This window comes from Lepidochelys olivacea (genome assembly GCF_965140295.1).
Source record: "Lepidochelys olivacea isolate rLepOli2 genome assembly, chromosome: 3".
In the NCBI taxonomy this organism is placed as follows: Eukaryota; Metazoa; Chordata; order Testudines; family Cheloniidae; genus Lepidochelys; species Lepidochelys olivacea.
The window spans coordinates 111,642,003-111,663,362 of NC_140413.1; the positions used below are offsets into that span (position 1 = coordinate 111,642,003).

At 40.1% G+C, this 21,360-nt stretch overlaps 1 protein-coding gene across 3 annotated transcripts in view; it reads left to right on the plus strand.

Annotated features, from left to right (window-relative positions):
* Nucleotides 1-21,360, plus strand: part of GRM1 (glutamate metabotropic receptor 1) — a 269,345-nt gene that overhangs the window by 113,545 nt on the left and 134,440 nt on the right. The gene's annotated exons all lie outside the window — the stretch shown is intronic.

Below are 21,360 nucleotides of genomic sequence, written 5' to 3' on the forward strand. Positions count from 1 at the left end.
GAGCTGGTGCTTGTGGAAGGCATCAGCCACACCTGAGAGGCTAATGGAGAGATAGTATGTGGAATGCCTCTCTCAACCGTTTGTTATATCTAGATGATATCCTGGTGCATACTAAAGCCTTTGAACAAGAATTGAACATTTACTAATACTCTGAGGTAAGCTGAAATTTGCCAATCTGAAAATGAACCCAAAGAAATGTGAGTTTTTCCAAAAAGAGGTAACTTACCTTGGGCACACAGTCAACAGGGAGAAGGGGGCTTTCCCCTGACCAAAAAAAAAAAACATTGAGGTTGTATGGAACTGGTCAACTCCACAGACACACACAGATGTACAGAGTTTTGCATGACTCTACTCCTATTACAGAAGGATTATTGCTGTGTTTGCCAATATTGCAAAACCTTTGCATAGGTTGGGTGAGAAAGGGAAACCATTTAAATGGGCAGCAGAGTGTGATGTAGCATTTTCAGAGCCGAAAAGGGCTCTTGTAACTCCTGTCTTGGCCTACCCATGTTTCAACCCCCCCTTTCATGTTGGATACAATTGCTAGTGTTTACAGTTTCGGGGCAACATTGACACAAGAACACAAAGGATTGGAGTAGGTGGTGACCTATGACCAAAAAATTCTAAGTTCTCCTGAGATAAATTATTGAAAAAGTTGTATGAAGAGATCTGGCATGGTTCCAAATCCTGAGAAGGTGTCAGGGGGACAAGATTTCAGCTTGATTGCCCATGGAAACTGAGAATACAACTAACTGGATACTGAGGCTGGAAGTGTGTCAGAAATGAATTTGCCAATGGAACAGAATGGACAGGGTATCTCTCCAGCCAGCAGATTCCACAGGAACAATAGGTATTCCTCAAGGCCTCATAGAAGGAAATCTCTCCCAGGAAATCGGACAGGGAAACAATTCCCAAAGAGGCTTGGATGGCAGTAAAATTCTTTTGTATTGGTGATGTGAAGTATCCTGACAGATGATCACTATAAACAATTGAGATTGTATAATTTGTAATATTATTTCTTTTCTATCTGTCTGTCAGGGATGGCTTTGTTCAGTGTGTCACTTTTTCAGGTCTCCTTGGAATGAGGGCAGAACTAAGATACAATATAGTGTTCTGGATTGGATTAAACCTTGTTTATGGGTCCCGTGTAACAGCTGCCTTACATTCAGGATAAATGTAAAGAAGTCATTGTACATCAGGTGACTGAAACATTTAAGCAGCTTCTATCCCACACAGGACCATGTCTCTGGCCAAAACAAAGACACATCCAAGGCCACTTGGGAATTTGAACTGTGTGGGTAGGGATTTGGCAGGCCATGGTTTGGGTAAGGGTATGTCTTTTGGGGGTGGGAGGGGAGTGGCAGGAAGATGGAGACAGACGCAGACAGTAACAGGAACACTGGTAATGAGCTCCTGAGAGAAAGGTAAGAGCTAGCTTTTGGGCACAGAATGCTGGGTGAAGGGCAGGTTTGGAACAGTGAGCAAATAAACTCTCTCTACTGTTTGATTCCTCCTGGATTCAGGGAAACAGGACTTTACATATAATCTTTGTAAATAAACAAGATTGCATCAGAGAAAATATCTAGCTCTATCATCGTTTTCTCCTCCTAACTGAAAAAATCCTCAGCACCCTGAATTTGGTTAACAGCTTGGGTCAAAAGGGATAAAAACACATTCAGTGGTATACAGTACCTAGTACAATGGGGTCTTAAGCCACAACGGGGGCTTCCAGGTGCTATAATAATATAAACAATCAATACAAAATAACATAAAATAAAAATATCCATATGAAAGTCATTTCAAAACAGAAAGTACAATCACTTCATTCTGAAAATGTCAAAACAGGATGTTTTGACATTGCCAGTTCTGTCCTTCCCCTTTTCCCCCCTCCATAACAGAATTTTGGCAAAATCAAAATGATGTCACAAAGCATTTTGATTTTGACAGAACTTGATTTTCTGACCAGCTTTACTTCAGTGTTCAGCAGCACAGCGTTCTTTCGCTACATCGTTAATTTACAATACAGTTATCATCTGTTGTTAAATGTCACGTTCTATTTAAATAGAAGTATCATTGAAAACTTTAATATAAGGTGTTATGCAGACATATATGACCAATACAACTATAAGGCTTGATCCTGTAAACAAACAGTTATTCCACCAGACAGTCCCAAAGAAGCCAGGATCTGGTCCACAGTCAAAAGAAATACAGTAAGTCAAATCTTTAGATAAAAATATTTCCAAACCTGATGTGGAATTCCTACAGAAGTACTGAATGTGTATGCTGGTAAGTTTGCCTGTTGAAAAAGAGGTAATCTAGCTGTAAGCAATTAATGTTTCTGCATGAGTTTATCTGTGGACTCTGACTTGGAGCTGCCAAGCAATGCAACCTTTTTGCAGACCTCTTATTCTAATAACACAGTTATGGTCACTTTTGTTATCATATGGTGCAATTGCTGCTGCTTCCCTGCACAGACCTTGCTTCTTTTGAAGTCATTTACACTTGCAAAGTGGGTGTAAAACATTACCATATCCATGTGCATTATCCATACACACTTTCTACTCACTTTGGGCAGGCATCTGGGATTACGTAAGGTGTAAAGCAGTAGAAAATCAGGCCCAAAATATTTGGATCCTTAGGATGGAAGGAACACAACCAGCTTGGCCCATGTACTACTCACTGGATCTAATTAATCTTTTTCTTGCCAAGTGGACAATTTTAGGGGGAACTAGGGAACGTTACTGATCTATGATTTTTTTTTAATTTATTTTGTTTTTAAACTTTTTTTTTGCAGTCCCCATCATAGTATCTCGTACCTTAGTATCTAAATTAATTGTAAACTCATTTGGATGAGTTACATACACAATAAGTATGAATGGAATGAGATTCCTGGACCAAATATCAAGGAGCTTGAAATAACAGAACTGTACACGAGGGGAGACTTTAGGTCTCAGATATATGTTGGGGAATAACCAGAGGATAATATGGGTTGTCAAAGCTATCTGAATGATTTAGGACTCAATCCTACAAGATGCTGAGCATCCTAGCCCAAATGCAGCAAAGCATATTATCAAGTGCTTAACTTCAAGTATGCGTGTTGTTCCACCAAAGTTACTGGGACTACTCATGTACTTAGGTAAGCACGTGCTCAAGTATGTGAGTATTCCCAGTGACTTCAGGGGAACTACACGCATGCTTGAAGTTAAGCACTTGCTTAAGTGCTTTGCAGTATGGGAGCCAGAATGCTCAATGTCTTGCAGAATCAAGAGCGCAAATGCTTTGTCACTCAGAAAGAAGAGTAAAAAGAGGGTAAATCAGCCTTACAACTTATCTTTACCTCGATGGTAAAACTTATTTCAAATGGGAATATAAGACAGACAGCAGGAAAGATGTTCTTGTAGTTAGGGCAGTGGGTAGGGATACAGGAGAAGTGGGTTCTGTTCTGCCAGAGTTTTCCTTTGTGATTTTGACTAAATCACTTAATCTCTCTGTGCCTCAATTCAGCAGCTGTAACATGAAAATACTTTTTTTCCTTCTACCTGGAGTCTGTTTTCTCTATTTATATTGCAAGCCCTTCAGTGCCTATCGCAATGGGACCTTGATCTCAGCTGGGGCCCATAAGTGCTACTATAGTAAAAATAATAACAGGTAAGGTTAATATTAGCAATCACTAAGTACTTAAATTAAATATTATAAGCAACACTCATAGAACCCAGCAGAGCAAGGGTATAAGATTGGAGCAAAGTAAATATTGAAGAATTAAAACACACAAGTGTGGAAAAAGACTGAAAAACCCAAACATGAGACAACAGATTAGTATTCAGCTGTAGGACATGTAATAGTGCCACTTAAGGCAGAAATTCTTTATGGAAGTTACAGTACATACCTTTAATTCCTGATGGGTACAGTTACAAGCAACGAGCTGTTGCTATGCCTAAGTGACTTACACTAAGTGTATGTTTACTGACAAAAAACCCTCCAATGTGAGGCACTTCCAACTATAAGTCTCTCAAAATACACTGGAGATTTACACCACGTTATTTCTCAGACTCCATGCTTGCCAAAGACAACTTCAACATTTTAGGCTGTGAGCAATCTGTCAGTGGTTCCACTGAAAGTTTAAAAAAGAATTAAATCTAAATCTATTAGCTTTTTGACAATTAAACTTCTTTTGCAACAATTTGAGTGTTTGACTCTGGTAGCACTGGGATTTTGTTGGTGTCTGTATGACAATGTAATTAAGGTACAACAGACTGCAGTTCCACTGGGGGTGGGAAGTGGAATATGCAGGGAATGAGAGAGAGAGTTTGTGTGGCTTAATGAGGGCCTAGGGTAAAAGATTCCAAGGGTAAAAGACAACCTATTCTGAAACTGAAAGGGGTAGAAGAATCCAGAGAGAAATATAGGCCAGATCCTGAGCTGTACTAAAGTGGTATAACTCCACTGGGGTATCACAGTCTAGCCAGGTGAGCATCTAATCCCTAGGTCCTCCTTCTCAGGTACATTAAGGCTCCTTTACACTGCTCTGGCAGTGTAAAATTTGTCTGCGTTAAGGCACATTTACAGTGCCAATGTTTTATTGAGAGCCCTGTCATGGTTGTTCTGGCTCTTTTATCTGGTGAAAAGAGGCCAGAAGTGGGGTGGGAATCTCACCCTATGTGACTTATCTGTCAATCACTGTTAAACAACACAGCTGCAATTTTGGCTATCAGATTCTTACAATGAACTGTCTGTGATCAATCCACAGAGTAAAAAAACGCTACAGATCATTAAAATATCCAGAAGCAGAAAATGATGCTAAATCTGTATGACAATTAGTTAGTTCTTCACACAGTACAAAGTCAACCTGTGGAATGTGTTGCCCGGGGATGTTGCGAAGGCCAAAAGTATAACTGGATTCAAAAAAGAATTAGATAAGTTTATGGAGAATGGGTCTATCAATGGCTATTAGCCAAGATGGTCAGAATGCAACCACATGCTTTGGGTGTCCCTAAGCCTCTGACTGCCGGATGCTGGAACTGGATGATAGGGGATGGGTCACTTGATGATTGTCCTGTTCCATTCATGCCCTCTGAAGCACCTGGCATTGACCATTGTTGGAAGACAGGTTACTGGGCTGAATGGACCATTGGTCTGACACAGTATGGCCATTCTTATGTTCTTAGTTATGAATTAGTAACTAGGCTCTATTTACCACAAAAAAAAGGGCAAAATGCTGGAGAATTGGAATAACTGGAGTTATTCAGAATAACTGTATTCTGGTGAGGAGGCTGGAAGTGGAAGGAAGGACAGAAGATGAGCTGAGACGGAAAAGATCCAATTTTTAAGGGCTTGTCTACACCTAAAATTTAAATGGAAATGGTGCAAGGTAAAGGAGTATTATCTCCATTTTACAGATGGGGAGCTGAGGCACAAGGTAGATTGGAAGTTTTTGACCAAACCAAGAAATGAAACAAGGTCTCCTGAGTCCTAGTCCAGCGCCCCAGCCACCCGGCTATCCTTCCAGGCTGTGTTCTATGTTGACTTCAGAAAGCACTAGGTAATGCAGATAAGGGTATGCATACCTTACTTTTACAATCAGATCTTAAACTTTAAGCAAAAAATTTAGAGCTAGCTGAAGGGGATTGCTGGTCATTTATTCTTGAATACTAATACTCAAAATACTCTCTGAAAACTGTCTTTGGCTTTATGTAGAGAAAGAGAGGCCCCAGTTGCATTTTTCTGTGAAAATTCTGTTCAGTGCTGCTTTCCATTTGATACGATGCATATGTATTTATAAACAACTGAACATTTTGTGAGGGATGGGGAACATTGTAATTTATACTCTGGGAGGGAACTACTGTACTTTCTTATGCTTATTCTGGCAATACTTGTATTCTGCTTGAGATTATAAACTGCTTTCTGAAAAAGTAATTTATACATATACAGTACTCTTCTTAGAGTTATTTATAATATTCATTGAAGAAATGTATATGGGGATTATGGAGCCTGATTTCCTTTTGATGGACACGAGTATCCCCAGCTGTAATTCCATAGATTTTAATGGAGTCACTCTTGATTTACCTAGGAGGAAAAGTAGGTCATTACTTCCACCTCAGTCCCTTAGCACATACCCTGAAAATTGCTTTGATTAGAGAAAGGCAAAACTGGGTTGAAACACTCTGGGAACTTTACCACCATAGTGTTCAGAGACTTGACAGTAGGCCATGTGCTCAGCTGCTCCTCTGACATGTACTCATTACTATATTTTGCTGTACTTACGTCAGTATTCAAATTAAATACCTACAAAATGTCCATAGAAACTGAGTCAGGCTGTGACAAGTGGAGGTACTATGCTATTAAGAGTTGGACTAGAGTAAGGAAGGGCACTTCTAGTGATATCGCTTGTTTTCATTTTGTTGGGTGGCTATAAAAATACATAAGGGAACAGCTTGATGTATTCCAGTCAGTGACTTTGTTGTTAACCCTTGTAACCACATAAAACTTCTATTTCTCTGTAGGAATTGAGAGTCATAAGATATGTTATCTTATTCACATGTCAGAATTAAATAAAATCAGTTCTGCAATGAAAACAAGGTGTCTATATAAGTGTTTCTTTAAAAAAAATCACCTTGTATCACTTTTTATCTTATTTTTACATTTGTTCTTATCTGTATTGAAGCTGAATCTTTTTGATCATTAGTTAAAGAAACACCTACACAGAGAGCAAAGATTCATTCAGGCAGAATCAGAAAACTTCCTTCCTGGAGCACAGGGCTCAGCTCAGGCAAGACAATGTACCTACTTCTGATTGTCTCAAGATGACATTGACTGCTATGCTGTTGGCCAACCCAAAGCCCTCTTTTAATTCCTGCTTAAGCTCTATAATGCGTAGTTATGTCCTGTTCCTCTTCGCAGGAATGCATTGCATTCTAAAATGATGACATCTCAGGTAGCTTACAAAACGTACTTCTGTATTCACGTCCATTAAGGATATTCCAAAATACTTTGAAACAGACATTCATATTTCCTTATCACAGAAGGAAACAAGTAAAGAGCCAGACCCTCATGGAACTACACCTCTACCCCGATATAACGCGACCTGATATAATGCAGTAAAGCAGCGCTCCTGGGGGCGGGGGGTCTGTGCGCTCCAGTGGATCAAAGCAAGTTCAATATAACGCAATTTCATCTATAACGCAGTAAGATTTTTTTGGTCCTGAGGACAGTGTTATATCTGGGTAGAGGTGTACATTAATTTATATGAGCTATGTGGGCCAAACATTTGGATTAAAGGGAACACTATGGGCTCAGTTTGCCACTGATTTGACACTCCGTTGGTAGCTATGGTTCCTTTAAGTGCTTGACTTTCACAGCGCTCATACCTGCTGATAGTCAGGCCAGTTGCCTCAGCAACAAATAAATGAGAGAGAAAGAAAAGGAAGCTTTCTTGTTGATTTCAGATAATCTATTTAACAATTTGATGGTTTCATTTGTTACGTTTTTTTAAAACCATATTAGCATTGTGAACAGATGAGGAATAGATACAGGGTATAAAAAGTTAAGAAGTTTATGAAGACTGGGATATCACGGAGGAGAAAACCAAGAGAACATTGACACTTTTAAATAGCACTATCATCATGATGATCAGAACGGTGTCATGCTTAAGGGGGCATTTTAAAAAGCCCTCAGGAATGGCTTTAATTCTGCTCCTGTAAAGTCAACAGGAGTTTTACTATTGACTTTACAGGAGCAGAATGTGACCAAGGCTGAATGCTTTGGAAAATTCCACCCTGACTTCCTGGGCTAGGGTGAGCTCTCAGCAGTACTGTTTGTGGGGACTTCCACAGAACCCTCTGACACGGCTCAAGTTTCTAGCCAGTGCTATTGCTTTTTACATTTATGAGCATAAAAACTGATCAAAGGATGGTTTAATAAATGTAGCCAAATTTGAACAAAAATACAAATACCAAAAAATGAGAATTGAGATCTGCTGTCTCTGAGAGTTACACCAATCTTTCTCTAGAGCACATGCAGAAATACTCCTTGGCCACAAGTGTTTTCTCAGGAGCAGCCTGCTTGATTTACTGTCCTATCACCTTACATTACTTTAGTAAAGCTTTTGATACTGTCTTGCTTGACCTTCTCATAAACAAACTAGGGAAATGCAATCTAGATGGAGCTACTATAAAGTGGGTTCAAAACAGGGTTGGAAAACTGTTCCCAGGGAGTAATCATCAGTGGTTCACAGTCATGCTGGAAGGGCATAATGAGTGGGGTCCCACTGGGATCAGTTCTGGGTCTGGTTCTGTTCAATATCTTCATCAATGATTTAGATAATGGCATACAGAGTACACTTATAAAGTTTGTGGACAATACCAAGCTGGCGGGGGGGTTGCTTTGGAGGATAGGATTATAATTCAAAATGATCTGGACAAACTGGAGAAATGGTCTGAAGTAAATAGGATGAAATTCAATAAGGACAAATGCAGAGTACTCCACTTAAGAAGGAACGATCAGTTGCACACATGCAAAATGGGAAAATGACTGCCTAGGAAGGAATACTGTGGAAAGGGATCGGGGGGTCATAGTGGACCATAAGCTAAATATGAATCAACAGTGTAACGCTGTTGCAAAAGAAGCGAACGTTGTTGGATGTATTATCAGGAGTGTTGTAAGCAAGACACGAGAAGTAATTCTTCCGCTCTACTCTGCGCTGATTAGCCCTCATCTGGACTATTGTGTCCAGTTCTGGGCGCCACATTTCAGGAAGGACGTGGACAAATTGGAGAGAGTCCAGAGAAGAGCAATGACATGATTAAAGGTCTCAAAAACATGTCCTATGAGGGAAGATTGAAAAAATTGGGTTTGTTTAGTCTGGAAAAGAGAAGACTGAGTGGGGACATGAAAACCGTTTTCAAGTATGTAAAAGATTGTTACAAGGAGAAGGAAGAAAAATTGTTTTTCTTAACTTCTGAGGGTAGGACAAGAAGCAATGGGCTTAAATTGCAGCAAGGGAAGTTTAGGTTGGACATTAGGAAAAACTTCCTAACTGTCAGGGTGGTTAAACGCTGGAATACATTGCCTAGGGAGGTTGTGGAGACTCCATCATTAGAGATTTTTAAGAGCAGGTTAGACAAATCTGTTGGGGATAGTCTAGGTAATACTTAGTCCTACCATGAGTGCAGTGGGTGCAGGGGGCTGGAGTAGATGCCCAAGGTCCCTTCCAGTTCTAGGATTCTCTGATTACCTAGCTGTGTTTCTGCATCATGTGACACAGCATGAACTCTTTATATGCAAGAAAATGTAACTTTTCAAAGGTACCTATTTGGGGAGAGATATTACTACTACCACTGGCAGAATTTATCACACTTTCCATTGCCTTGATTAGAAGGCAGACTTGTTTGCTACTTTCCTGCCTCCTCATCAGTTAATGCAGCAAAGCAAATTTTTTTCTAGAAATGTCCAAGTTTCTTTTGCAAAGAGCATTCAGTAAATCTGTGATGTGATTGCTTAGAGGGAATCACTGAAAGGAACACTAGGTTGCCTAATTATCCAGGCAGACAGTTTGGGACAAATCCTGAGTTGGTGGAAATACAAGACGCTCTATTGACTTAATTGACGCATCTTGGTTTTCATTTTTTTATTTCATTGAACCACTTTATACCAGTTGAGCATCTATCCTGATTCTGTGTCAGAATCCTTCTTGCATAGTTTTTAAAATAATCTTTAAAAATGGGGACTGTGCTCTGACAGCACCCACATTCATTATAAGCTGTCTCATATTGAGGACGGAACTGTCTGGTTTGAGTCAGAACACTGACTGACTCCGTGTTATTGCACTGTGACATCGCAACAACAATTTCAGTTGTTGGCCAAACCTTGTTTTTCTGTGACTTCTTTTTGATGTGATAGAATGGGAGGTATCTGTTAAGAGCGCAGGATTTTTAGGGGGTAAAGGTGCAAATTTGTTGAGAATTGTCATTGCGCCCTGAGAGATTAAACAAACTGGAATAAAAGCAATCTCATGTTTCTGCATGAGGAGCCTGATCCAAACCTCACTGAAACCAGTCTACATACTTCAAGTTTGGATGCTGGATATCAGTTGAAGTGTTAAATAAATTCCCCTTCTCCCTCTCCTCTGTGGTAAAGTATTGCACAGTTGAGCAGGTGCATTAATAGGGGAGTTACAGCTTTTCTAGAAGCATCTGGTACTGGGCACTTTTAAGAGAGAGGATACTGGGCTGTTTGGAGCATTGGTCTTTCCTGGGTTTACAGTTCTCTTGTTCCTGTGAGATCTGTTATCTTTCATGTAGTTTATTTTCCCGGGAGCTGGTGTGAGATGTCAGTTCCACTTGGCTTCATTTCTTGTGGAAACAATGGCTTTTAGCTACAGCAGGGTCTCCCTTGGAACTAAAAAGACCTCATGTGTCACCAGTGGAGCTATTTACACTATTATTTGGTGCAGTAATTACCCTGTTCCTTTTTTGTTAGCCCTGTTCTTTCTTCTTTTATGTTTTTGTTTTAAAAAGGAAAGAAATAACAGCTTGTCTCTTTGAGAGCAAATAACACTCTTTTAAAGAGCTGTTGCCAAGCAACCTACATTTGCAGCTTGGGTGGGCTGCTGCCTCTATAGTCAGCTCAGAACAAAAGTGAATCCCAGAATAAAGAATTTGATCTCCCTGGCCTCACACATGAAGCAGACCTGTCTCTTCACTATTTGGCACACTTGGGGGATCACAAAGTATCCTCCTCTGTGGTAATGATCTGAGTGGAGCAATCTATACTGTCATATTCAGTGCAGTGAAGAAATTTGTTTTCAAAATAAATGCACTCGTCACAACTTTGAAGGTGAAAGCTGACACTCCTGAGCAAATCCATCCAAAAACAAACCAGCAAAATAATTGTGCACCAAATGCTGAGAGACACTGAGAACTTGCAACTCCCACTGGGAGTTGAAAGTGCTAGTAGGCTCTCACCTGCTCTCAAGATTTGACTTTATTTTCTTGAGGGTCATGACATTTTTTTTTTTAACAACAACTTTTTAGCACCTTGCATACATGCATGGTGGTAGTTGTGAGAGAGCTGGGTGTGAGCCATTGGTGGAAGGGAGCTGCTCCTTGCCCCAAAATGCTTTCACATTGCAAAGATCTTCCTCAGAACCTCATCTGGACAGAAATACAAATAGGTGTGGGCAGCTGTATAAATAGTGACAGGTTTCAGAGCAGCAGCCGTGTTAGTCTGTATACGCAAAAAGAAAAGGAGTACTTGTGGCACCTTAGAGACTAACGCATTTATTAGAGCATGAGCTTTCGTGAGCTACAGCTCACTTCATCGGATGCATTCAGTGGAAAATACAGTGGGGAGATTTTATATACACAGAGAACATGAAACATAAGCTTATGCTCAAATAAATTCGTTAGCCTCTAAGGTGCCACAAGTCCTCCTTTTCTTCTGTATAAATAGTGTGAGAGAAGTGTCTGGTTTTGCCTTTCTAAGAGAAGGTATGCTTCTAGACTGATAGAGAAATTCTAGGACTTGCAGTGAATGTTGAATTAAGGTCTTTCTACTGTATGAACCTGAGAGTATTTCCTCAACTCCTGCATTTATTTATATGCTGGATGTCAGTTGAAGTTCACCTGCATTTTCTGTAAGTAGATTACAGTTTTCTCAAATATATTCGTTATTCAGAATTAGCTGTTACATAATTTTGACCAGTAATTCATGGTCAGCAGCAGATTCACCAGCAGGTTGTTAGTATTTCAGATTGAAAATTTGCATTCAAACTCTTTTCAGTTGATGCATTGTCCCTTAAACTCACTTTTCATCTGTGTCCGTTAGACGTTTCCTGTGCATCCATGGGACTGTAGCCCTTCAAGTAACACATCTTATAGGTTACTCAAGGCCCTCCCACAACAGCGTTCCCTGTAACACAATCTTTTTGGTGCTCCTCTTGGGATGATGTGGCTTTGCACTGCCCATTATAGGTGGCTTTGGCATACAAGCCATAGTTTGGCCCCAGCATGTGTAATTATGTTCTGCTTACCAGAAGTCCTCTGGAAATTTTGATGAAATATGGTTTTCCTTCTCCATTTCCTCTTCTAAACTGGTGTATAGTATTGCTGTGATCTATTGAACAGCTGCTGTGTTCACTACAGAGATGCATTTCAGATATGAGTGAAGTGTTCTGCCTCTTACCTAGTTCACATGGATATGGAAAGGCTTAACTGAATATTTTCAATGTGCATTGAATCATAGACTATCAGGGTTGGAAGGGACCTCAGGAGGTCATCTAGTCCAACCCCCTGCTCAAAGCAGGGCCAATCCCCAACTAAATCATCCCAGACAGGGCTTTGTCAAGCCTGGCCTTAAAAACTTCTAAGGAAGGAGATTCCACCACCTCCCTAGGTAACGCATTCCAGTGCTTCACCACCCTCCTAGTGAAAAAGTTTTTCCTACTATCCAACCTAAATCTCCCCCACTGCAACTTGAGACCATTACTCCTCGTTCTGTCATCTCCTACCACTGAGAACAGTCTAGAGCCATCCTCTTTGGAGCCCCCTTTCAGGTAGTTGAAAGCAGCTATCAAATCCCCCCTCATTCTTCTCTTCCGCAGACTAAACAATCCCAGTTCCCTCAGCCTCTCCTCATAACTCATGTGTTACAGTCCCCTAATCATTTTTGTTGCCCTCCGCTGGACTCTTTCCAATTTTTCCACATCCTTCTTGTAGTGTGGGCCCCAAAACTGGACACAGTCCTCCAGATGAGGCCTCACCAATGTCGAATAGAGGGGAACGATCACGTCCCTCGATCTGCTGGCAATGCCCCTACTTATACAGCCCAAAATGCCATAGGCCTTCCTGGCAACAAGGGCACACTGTTGACTCATATCCAACTTCTCGTCCACTGTAACCCCTAGGTCCCTTTCTGCAGAACTGCTGCCAAGCCATTCGGTCCCTAGTCTGTAGCGGTGCATTGGATTCTTCCGTCCTAAGTGCAGGACTCTGCACTTGTCCTTGTTGAACCTCATCAGATTTCTTTTGGCCCAATCCTCCAATTTATCTAGGTCCCTCTGTATCCTATCCCTACCCTTCAGTGTATCTACCACTCCTCCCAGTTTAGTGTCTTCTGCAAACTTGCTGAGGGTGCAATCCACACCATCCTCCAGATCATTTATGAAGATATTGAACAAAACCGGCCCCAGGACCGACCCCTGGGGCACTCCACTTGATACCCGGCTGCCAACTAGACATGGAGCCATTGATCACTACCCGTTGAGCCCGACAATCTAGCCAGCTTACTATCCACCTTCTAGTCCATTCATCCAGCCCATACTTCTTTAACTTGCTGGCAAGAATACTGTGGGAGACCGTGTCAAAAGCTTTGCTAAAGTCAAGGAACAACATGTCCACTGCTTTCCCATCATCCACAGAGCCAGTTATCTCGTCATAGAAGGCAATTAGCTTAGTCAGTCATGACTTGCCTTTGGTGAATCCATGCTGACTGTTCCTGATCACTTTCCTCTCCTCTAAGTGCTTCAGAATTGATTCCTTGAGGACCTGCTCCATGATTTTTCCTGAAGTGAGGCTGACTGGCCTGTAGTTCCCAGGATCCTCCTTCTTCCCCTTTTCAAAGATGGACACTACATTAGCCTTTTTCCAGTCGTCCAGGACTTCCCCGGATTGCCATGAGTTTTCAAAGATAATGGCCAATGGCTCTGCAATCACATCCACCAACTCCTTTAGCACTCTCGGATGCAACGCATCTGGCCCCATGCACTTGTGCTCGTCCAGCTTTTCTAAATAGTCCCGAGCCACTTCTTTCTCCACAGCGGGCTGGTCACCTCCTCCCTATGCTGTGCTGCCCAGTGCAGTAGTCTGGGAGCTGACCTTGTTCGTGAAGACAGAGGCAAAAAAAGTATTGAGTACATTAGCTTTTTCCACATCCTCTGTCACTAGGTTGCCTCCCTCATTCAGTAAGGGGCCCACACTTTCCTTGACTTTCTTCTTGTAGCTAACATACCTGAAGAAACCCTTCTTGTTACTCTTAACATCTCTTGCTAGCTGCAACTCCAGGTGTGATTTGGCCTTCCTGATTCCACTCCTGCAAGCCCGAGCAATATTTTTATACTCATCCCTGGTCATTTGTCCAATCTTCCCCTTCTTGTAAGCTTCCTTTTTGTATTTAAGAGCAGCAAGGATTTCACTGTTAAGCCAAGCTGCTTGCCTGCCATATTTACTATTCTTTCTACACATCGGGATGGTTTGTCCCTGTAACCTCAATAAGGATTCTTTAAAATACAGCCAGCTCTCCTGGACTCCTTTCCCCCTCATGTTATTCTCCCAGGGGATCTTGCCCATCAGTCCCCTGAGGGAGTCAAAGTCTGCTTTTCTGAAGTCCAGGATCTGTATTCTGCTACTCTCCTTTCTTCCTTGTGTTAGGATCCTGAACTCGACCATTTCATGGTCACTGCCTCCCAGGTTCCCATCCACTTTTGCTTCCCCTACTAATTCTTCCTGGTTTGTGAGCAGCAGGTCAAGAAGAGCTCTGCCCCTAGTTGGTTCCTCCAGCACTTGCACCAGGAAATTGTCCCCTACATTTTCCAAAAACTTCCTGGATTGCCTGTGCACCTCTGTATTGCTCTCCCAGCAAATATCAGGGTGATTGAAGTCTCTCATGAGAACCAGGGCCTGCGATCTAGTAACTTCTGCGAGTTGCCGGAAGAAAGCCTCGTCCACCTCACCCCCTGGTCTCGTGGTCTATAGTAGACTCCCACCACGACATCACCCTTATTGCTCACACTTCTAAACTTAAGGAAGGTGCTATAGAAATGTAAAGTGTTATTATAATCACTATTAATTTTTATTAATTTTACTCTTTCTTGGCTATTCTGGATTCACTAGAATCAAGCTACTTAGGAACAATGGTTTAAGTTTTTTTTGTTTTCAGACTACCAGTAGGAAATATATAAAAATAGCAAAGTGACCAAACTATTCTTCCAGTCCTGTTTTGTATTCTCCTCAATGCCCTCTGATGACTACAGTTATACCCTGTGTTTTCTAATTCTGTTTTATTATCAGTCCCATCTGCTCTCCCTGCCACAACAGGAAGCCCTGCAGAAATCTACAGACTTCTTTTCTTCCTTGGATTGCTATTGGCCCACAAAACAGCATGTAAGGTGAGGGACAGCCTTTCTGCCTCTTTCTGGCAGATTTGAAGACAAAGAACACCTTAGGCCAAAAGAAGCAGATGCTCTTCATCCACTGTTCTTGTTCCATCATATACAATATAAGAAGCAAAGGCACCTTGCCTGTCTAATCTTGTCTCATCTTTAGACCAAGGGGTAGGAGGACTGCATTATTTATATAGCTGCTTTAAGGTGAAATCTAGTGTTCACAGAAATCTTGAGTCTCTAATTATGGCCTTCTTCAAACAGCTCCTCTGAGTTGTTCACTATGGCGGTATATTTCCTAGTGTCCTAACTCGGGACAAATAATATCAGAGGATGATCCAGATGGGTCTCTAATGAAATATTCAAGAAGTTCCTATGGCAAGCCCTCTTCAGAGCTTCCAAACAGCACTGTGCTGACATTCCTTCTATCATCAGCGATAGTCAGACATTAAGAGGCTCTGGAGAGTCTTAGATCAATTTCAGTGTCCACAAGTTTAGGGTTCTTACTTTTACTCACAGTAGAAAGAAGTAACAGAGGTGTGAAGTGGGAATAGGTGCTTGAATTTGTCTTGCATTATTAAAGGTTTTTTTGAGGACTTTTCTGAAAATCAAATGAAATAATTTAAAAGACGGGGCAGGAGGAGGGGAGGGTAAACTAGAGTGAAACTATTGTGTAATAAAATTATGTCACTTCTCATGGCTGCTGCTGTGAGTGTACTGGAATACTACTCTGCCAGTATTTATTGTACTTCTAATTTATTATCTTCCTGTAGAGTCTAACTTTTATTTTTGAAAATCCAGGGTAGGTTCTAGAAACTCACTTCACATAGTTGGGATATAAACTATGTTAACATCAATAACTTGAAAACTTGTTTCTTATGCCTCTACAGCAATTGCATTATTTATGAATTAGCTATAATGGAAATCTTCGAACAAATTGTTTTCTGAATGACTATCGGTTATGCCAACCTCATATAAAAATACCCAGTAAATACAGGTCTGCTTGTTTTCTAAAACTGTGCAAAATATTTGCATCTAACTTCTCAGCCACTTAAACTGGGGTGGCTTTTTTAGAAGTAGGAGTTCTGTTCCTTGCAGGTGTGTCACTAGAGGGGGTAAGATTATCATAAATGCTCAAGCAATTCTGCCATCCTCCAGTAGAAGTCAGTGGTATCTGTACACGGTACACATGTGATTTCAGACACTTGCCATAATTAGAGCTGAGAGAGAAAGTTTTCAACTTTGAATGTCCTCACTTTTCTTATTTTATTTAAACACGGGTATTTTTTTGCACTGAGAGTATGAAACGGCCAAGATAATAGGTGTGCTATTTTAATGACTTTCTCCTCTGGCTGTAGATAACTGAGATGATGAATAACTCTGTTCAAGCTTGCAATAATAAGGTAGTCCTACAGAATAATGACAGTGACTGTATCCTTAGGTATGTCTGCATATTGTTTTCTATTTTGCAAACGCTGGAAGATTTTGTAAATGTACATTTTAGTAACCATGCTTAGAAAAGTAGATTTTTAGATGCCTCCATTATTATAAGAACATTCTGTACAAATTCCATACTGAAACAGAGCAAAAGTCCATCTAGTCTTGTATCCTGACTCCCGCAGTAACCTCTCTCTACTAGAGGGGGAATACAAGCCACAGAGTACAGTTGAGCGATACTGTACAATGAGGCTGAGGTGGAGAGTTTCTTCATGAGTGCTGGTAATAAATTTGTGCTGATCATGCAGATTCCTTGTCTCTTGTTTTCAATATACTCCATTGTGGTGGTGGTTTTTCTAAAATGGAAATAATAAAGCAGGAAAAAACAACTCCTGGAAGTGCATTGAAATAATCCCTTCCGCACTCATTTCCTTGTCCAAAAAACGTCCCTTCCTTCACCAAGTTCTTTTAATCCAATTTTTATTTAGATTTTCTTTTGGCTGCAGATTATGATGAGGCAGTAAGGAAACACATTTCTGTCCACATCCCAGCTTACAAATACCCATGTAACCCTAAAGAATTACACTCAAATGAAAGTCTTTTCTCTTTGCTTGTTTGGGAAAGTTTTTGAATTTCTTTTTTGTCTGATTTTCTTTACCTCTTGTCACTCCAAAGTTTTTTCTCTCTCCATGACACAGACACAGCCATCCTTATCACATGGCTACAATGGAAAGGCACTTACAAAGCAAATAACCTACAATAAATATCATGTTCTATATGCCTTCAGCTTTTCTAAAATTTTACTTGACAGCTAGGAAATACATACATTAGAGTAAAGAAGCATTGCTGCTGTCTAGCCTATTCACATTGGAAAGAAGCAAGGTAGGTAGGCAATTTTCTGTTTTACCTCTTGGGAAAAAAGATGTCTCCTGCCCATAAACTCTAAGGTTTGGATGCACCTATATCATTTTAAAGATATCGTGTGCATCTCTTTCTAGGAAGCCTTTTGAAAGATATTTATGATCAAAATTAAAATGGAAATTAGATGCTTTTCAATCTCAACATTTGATTAGTCATAAAGGAACCCCATCAAGTTAAACATCACAGGCCAGATTCACCACTGTGCTACTCCAGTTTTATGCCGGTGTAACTCCCTGAGCTCAGTGGAAATAGTAATCAGTTTAAAATGAAGTAATTCACTGACTCAGACCCTGTATTTTTAAAACTAATGGCATCTTAGATTATTGAAAGAATTTTAAAAATCCAATAACTCTTCTCTTTATTGATGCATTTTGATATATTGATTACACGTTCTATTTCTTTCACACTGGCCAGTGAAAGCAGATCAGTCTCTTTCACACTTATTTCTATTCAGTGCACTAGAAGACTATTGCAATGCTACCTTCTAAACAGAGTAAAGAATGCTGATAAAGTCTACGAATCACTCTTTCCATTGGAGTCTTTTGAAAAAAAAAACATAGAAACATTCAATAGGGATTACAGTTTGCTTACATTTTTTTAAAAAACAAACAAATGATATATAGGTCCAAACATGACCTGACAATGTCCTTTACAATATATAACGTTTCATTACTGGTATGACTCAGAGCCTTGATAAATATTCCATGTTTCTATATACACTAGAGAAGCATGTTGTATAAAACTAGAGCTCAGAAAAATGGACACATGCATATACAGCACATCTTTCATGCCCTGATTCAGCAGTCCATCCCTGTTCAACCTCATCAGGATTTTACTGATGAGACTTAAGTACAAGCCAAAAGTTAAGCACATGCTTAAGTGCTCTGGTGAATAAGTATGGATTTAAGCACATTCCTAAATGCGTTGCTGCGTTGGAACCTGAGTTTGTAGCCTAATAAATCTCTGCTGAAGAGGTTAGCACAGAATAACATTGATTTCAAATAGTGTCTGCCTGGACATAAGACTCTGCCCACATGAATCCCTTTGCAGGACTGGGGCCTTTATCAGGAAAACACACCTGATGCTCTCAATTCTTCATCTTCAACATTCTTCCGTGATTATGCAGAAGCACCTTTAAATTAGTTTTTGGAAATGTATTTGAAACGTAACTGTATCTAGTCTAAATTATACAGTGGGGGATGTCTTAGAAATATGGAAATACATGATTTTCTTCTGGAGAACTAATATTTGTTCGTGCTCAACATGCATCAGTAGCATGCTAGTGAGCTGTTGTGGCTTATAACAATTCAGGAAAGGTTCCTTCCTTTTAGATTTTTTTTTAAACCTAGCCTTTGTTTAATCTATATAATGTATTCTCCCCTTATTACAAGATAAAATAGTTGGTTTTGCATCTCTTTACTCTTATATTTTGAGTCTGTTTATTGGCAAAATACTATTTTATGCCACCTTCTCTAAGGTTCCCTTGACTGTGTAGATTTCTTTCCCCTTCTCCTATTCCCTGTGAACCCAAATGACTTTTCAGCAGTAGTCTATGGTCTAGTATACCACTAAATTGGGAAAAGGTGGGGAAAGGTTCATGGAAGGGGAGAAAAGGGATCCTCCGTGTTTAGATTCTAACTTATGAATGGTTACCCAAAGGGCATTGTGGGCTGGCTCTTAAGCCCATTGAAATCAATGGAAAGATTCCTACTGACTACAGTGGGCTTTGGATCAGGTCCCAAATCTTCCTGCTCTTTGAGATTCACTCATAAGTAGACATTACTGTGGTCCAGTTTCCTTAAATGTAGGTTATTGCTAGTCAATTTTAAATTGATGACCTACTGTGTATAAATCAGGAATGAGCATCTGTCTAAGGGAAAGAACTATTTTTCTGTCTGTGAGGAAAGTCTACTAAATGGCTATTTCAGTCTAATAATTTATACATTCTAGCACCCCTATGATTTATGAGTAAACTGCCTGTTAGACAGAATGACTTCTACATGAGGCAGACAGAGCATAATTTCCTGCCTTTAAAATGTTGCAGCATTCTAGACAGCCATATTTTTCTTGTTTGCACACAGTCCTTTCAAATCTAGCCAAACCTGTAGGTTTTTGTAGATTACCAAAAGAAAAGAAAAGAAAAAGATTAATTATTATAAGGGACTCTTTGTGCACTTGCCACCTCTGTGAGACATGAACATGCTGAGAGGGAGCAGTGTCCTTTCAATCTCCCAGAACTCAACCAGAAGCAGATTCTGCTGACATCTTTCCGTCTTGCATGCACAGAAAATGACTGCCCGGTATTAATGTAACAAAAGTTCATGGGGGTAAGTCCTCCTTGGAGATCACTTAGTAACAGTTTCTGTTACTTTATTGTCAGTTTATTCCTTTCCCAAATAAAGTAAGCAATAACTAGTTATAAATTTCTCTACACTGGTGTTATGCACAAGTCATTTTCATCAGGTGGAGAATTCTGTACACTTATCCTGTTAACCTTTCATTTAAATCAGTTTCTGTACCAAATGGCTGGAGGATAGCTAATGTGATGCCAATTTTTTAAAAGGGCTTGAGAGGTGATCCTGGCAATAATAGGCTGGTAAGCCTGACTTCAGTTCTGGGAAAACTGATTGACACTATAATAAAGAACAAAATTGTCAGACACATAGATGAACATAATTTGTTGGGAAATAGTCAACATGGCTTTTGTAAAGGGAAATCATGCCTCACCAATCTACTAGAATTATTTGAGGGGGTCAACAAGCATGTGGACAAGGGGGATCCAGTGGATATAGTGTACTCAGATTTTCAGAAGCCTTTAACGAGGTCCCTCACCAAAGGCTCTGAAGCAAAGTAAGCAGTCATGGGATAAGAGGAAAGGTCCTCTCATGGATTGGTACTGATTAAAATATAGCAAACAAAGTGTAGGAATAAATGGTCCATTTTCTGAATGGAGAGAGGTAAACAGTGGTGTCCCCCAGGGGTTTGTACTGGGCCCAGTCGTATTCAACATATTCATAAATGATCTGGGAAAAGGGGTAAACAGTGAGGTGGCAAAATTTTGCAGATGATAAAAAAAACTACTCAAGACAGTTAATTCCCAAGCAGACTGCGAAGAGCTACAAAAGGCTCTCACAAAACTGGGTGACTGGGCAACAAAATGGAAGATGAAATTCAAAGTTGATAAATACAAGGTAATGCACATTGAAAAACATAATCCAACTATTCATATAAAATGATGGGGTCTAACTTAGTTGTAGAAAGAGATCTTGGAGTCATTGTGGATATTTCTCTGAAAATATCCAGTGTGCAGCGGCAGTCAAAAAAGCAAACAGAACGTTGGGAATCATTAAGAAAGGGATAGATAATAAGACAGAAAATATCGTATTGCCTCTATATAAATCCATGATATACCCACATCTTGAATACTGCGTACACATGTGGTTGTCCCATCTCAAAAAAGATATATTGGAATCGGAAAAGGTTCAGAAAAGGAGGTATGGAATGGCTTCCATATGAGGAGAGATTAATAAGACTGGGACTTTTCAGTTTGGAAAAGAGGCGGCGGGGGGGAGGGGGGGAGGAATATGATAGAGATCTATAAAATCATGACTGGTTTGGAGAAAGTAAATAGGGAAGTATTATTTACTCCTCTTAACACAAGAACTAGGAGTCACCAAATGAAATTAATAGGTAGCAGGTTTAAAAAAAAAACACAAGGAAGTACTTCTTCACACAATGCACATATACTCCTTTGAAAATTCATCCCTATAAACTGTAATATAAACATAGGTGGAAGTCTATTTACTAGACCATAGAGTGCATTCAGAATTATTGGGATTTGTTCCTCTTCT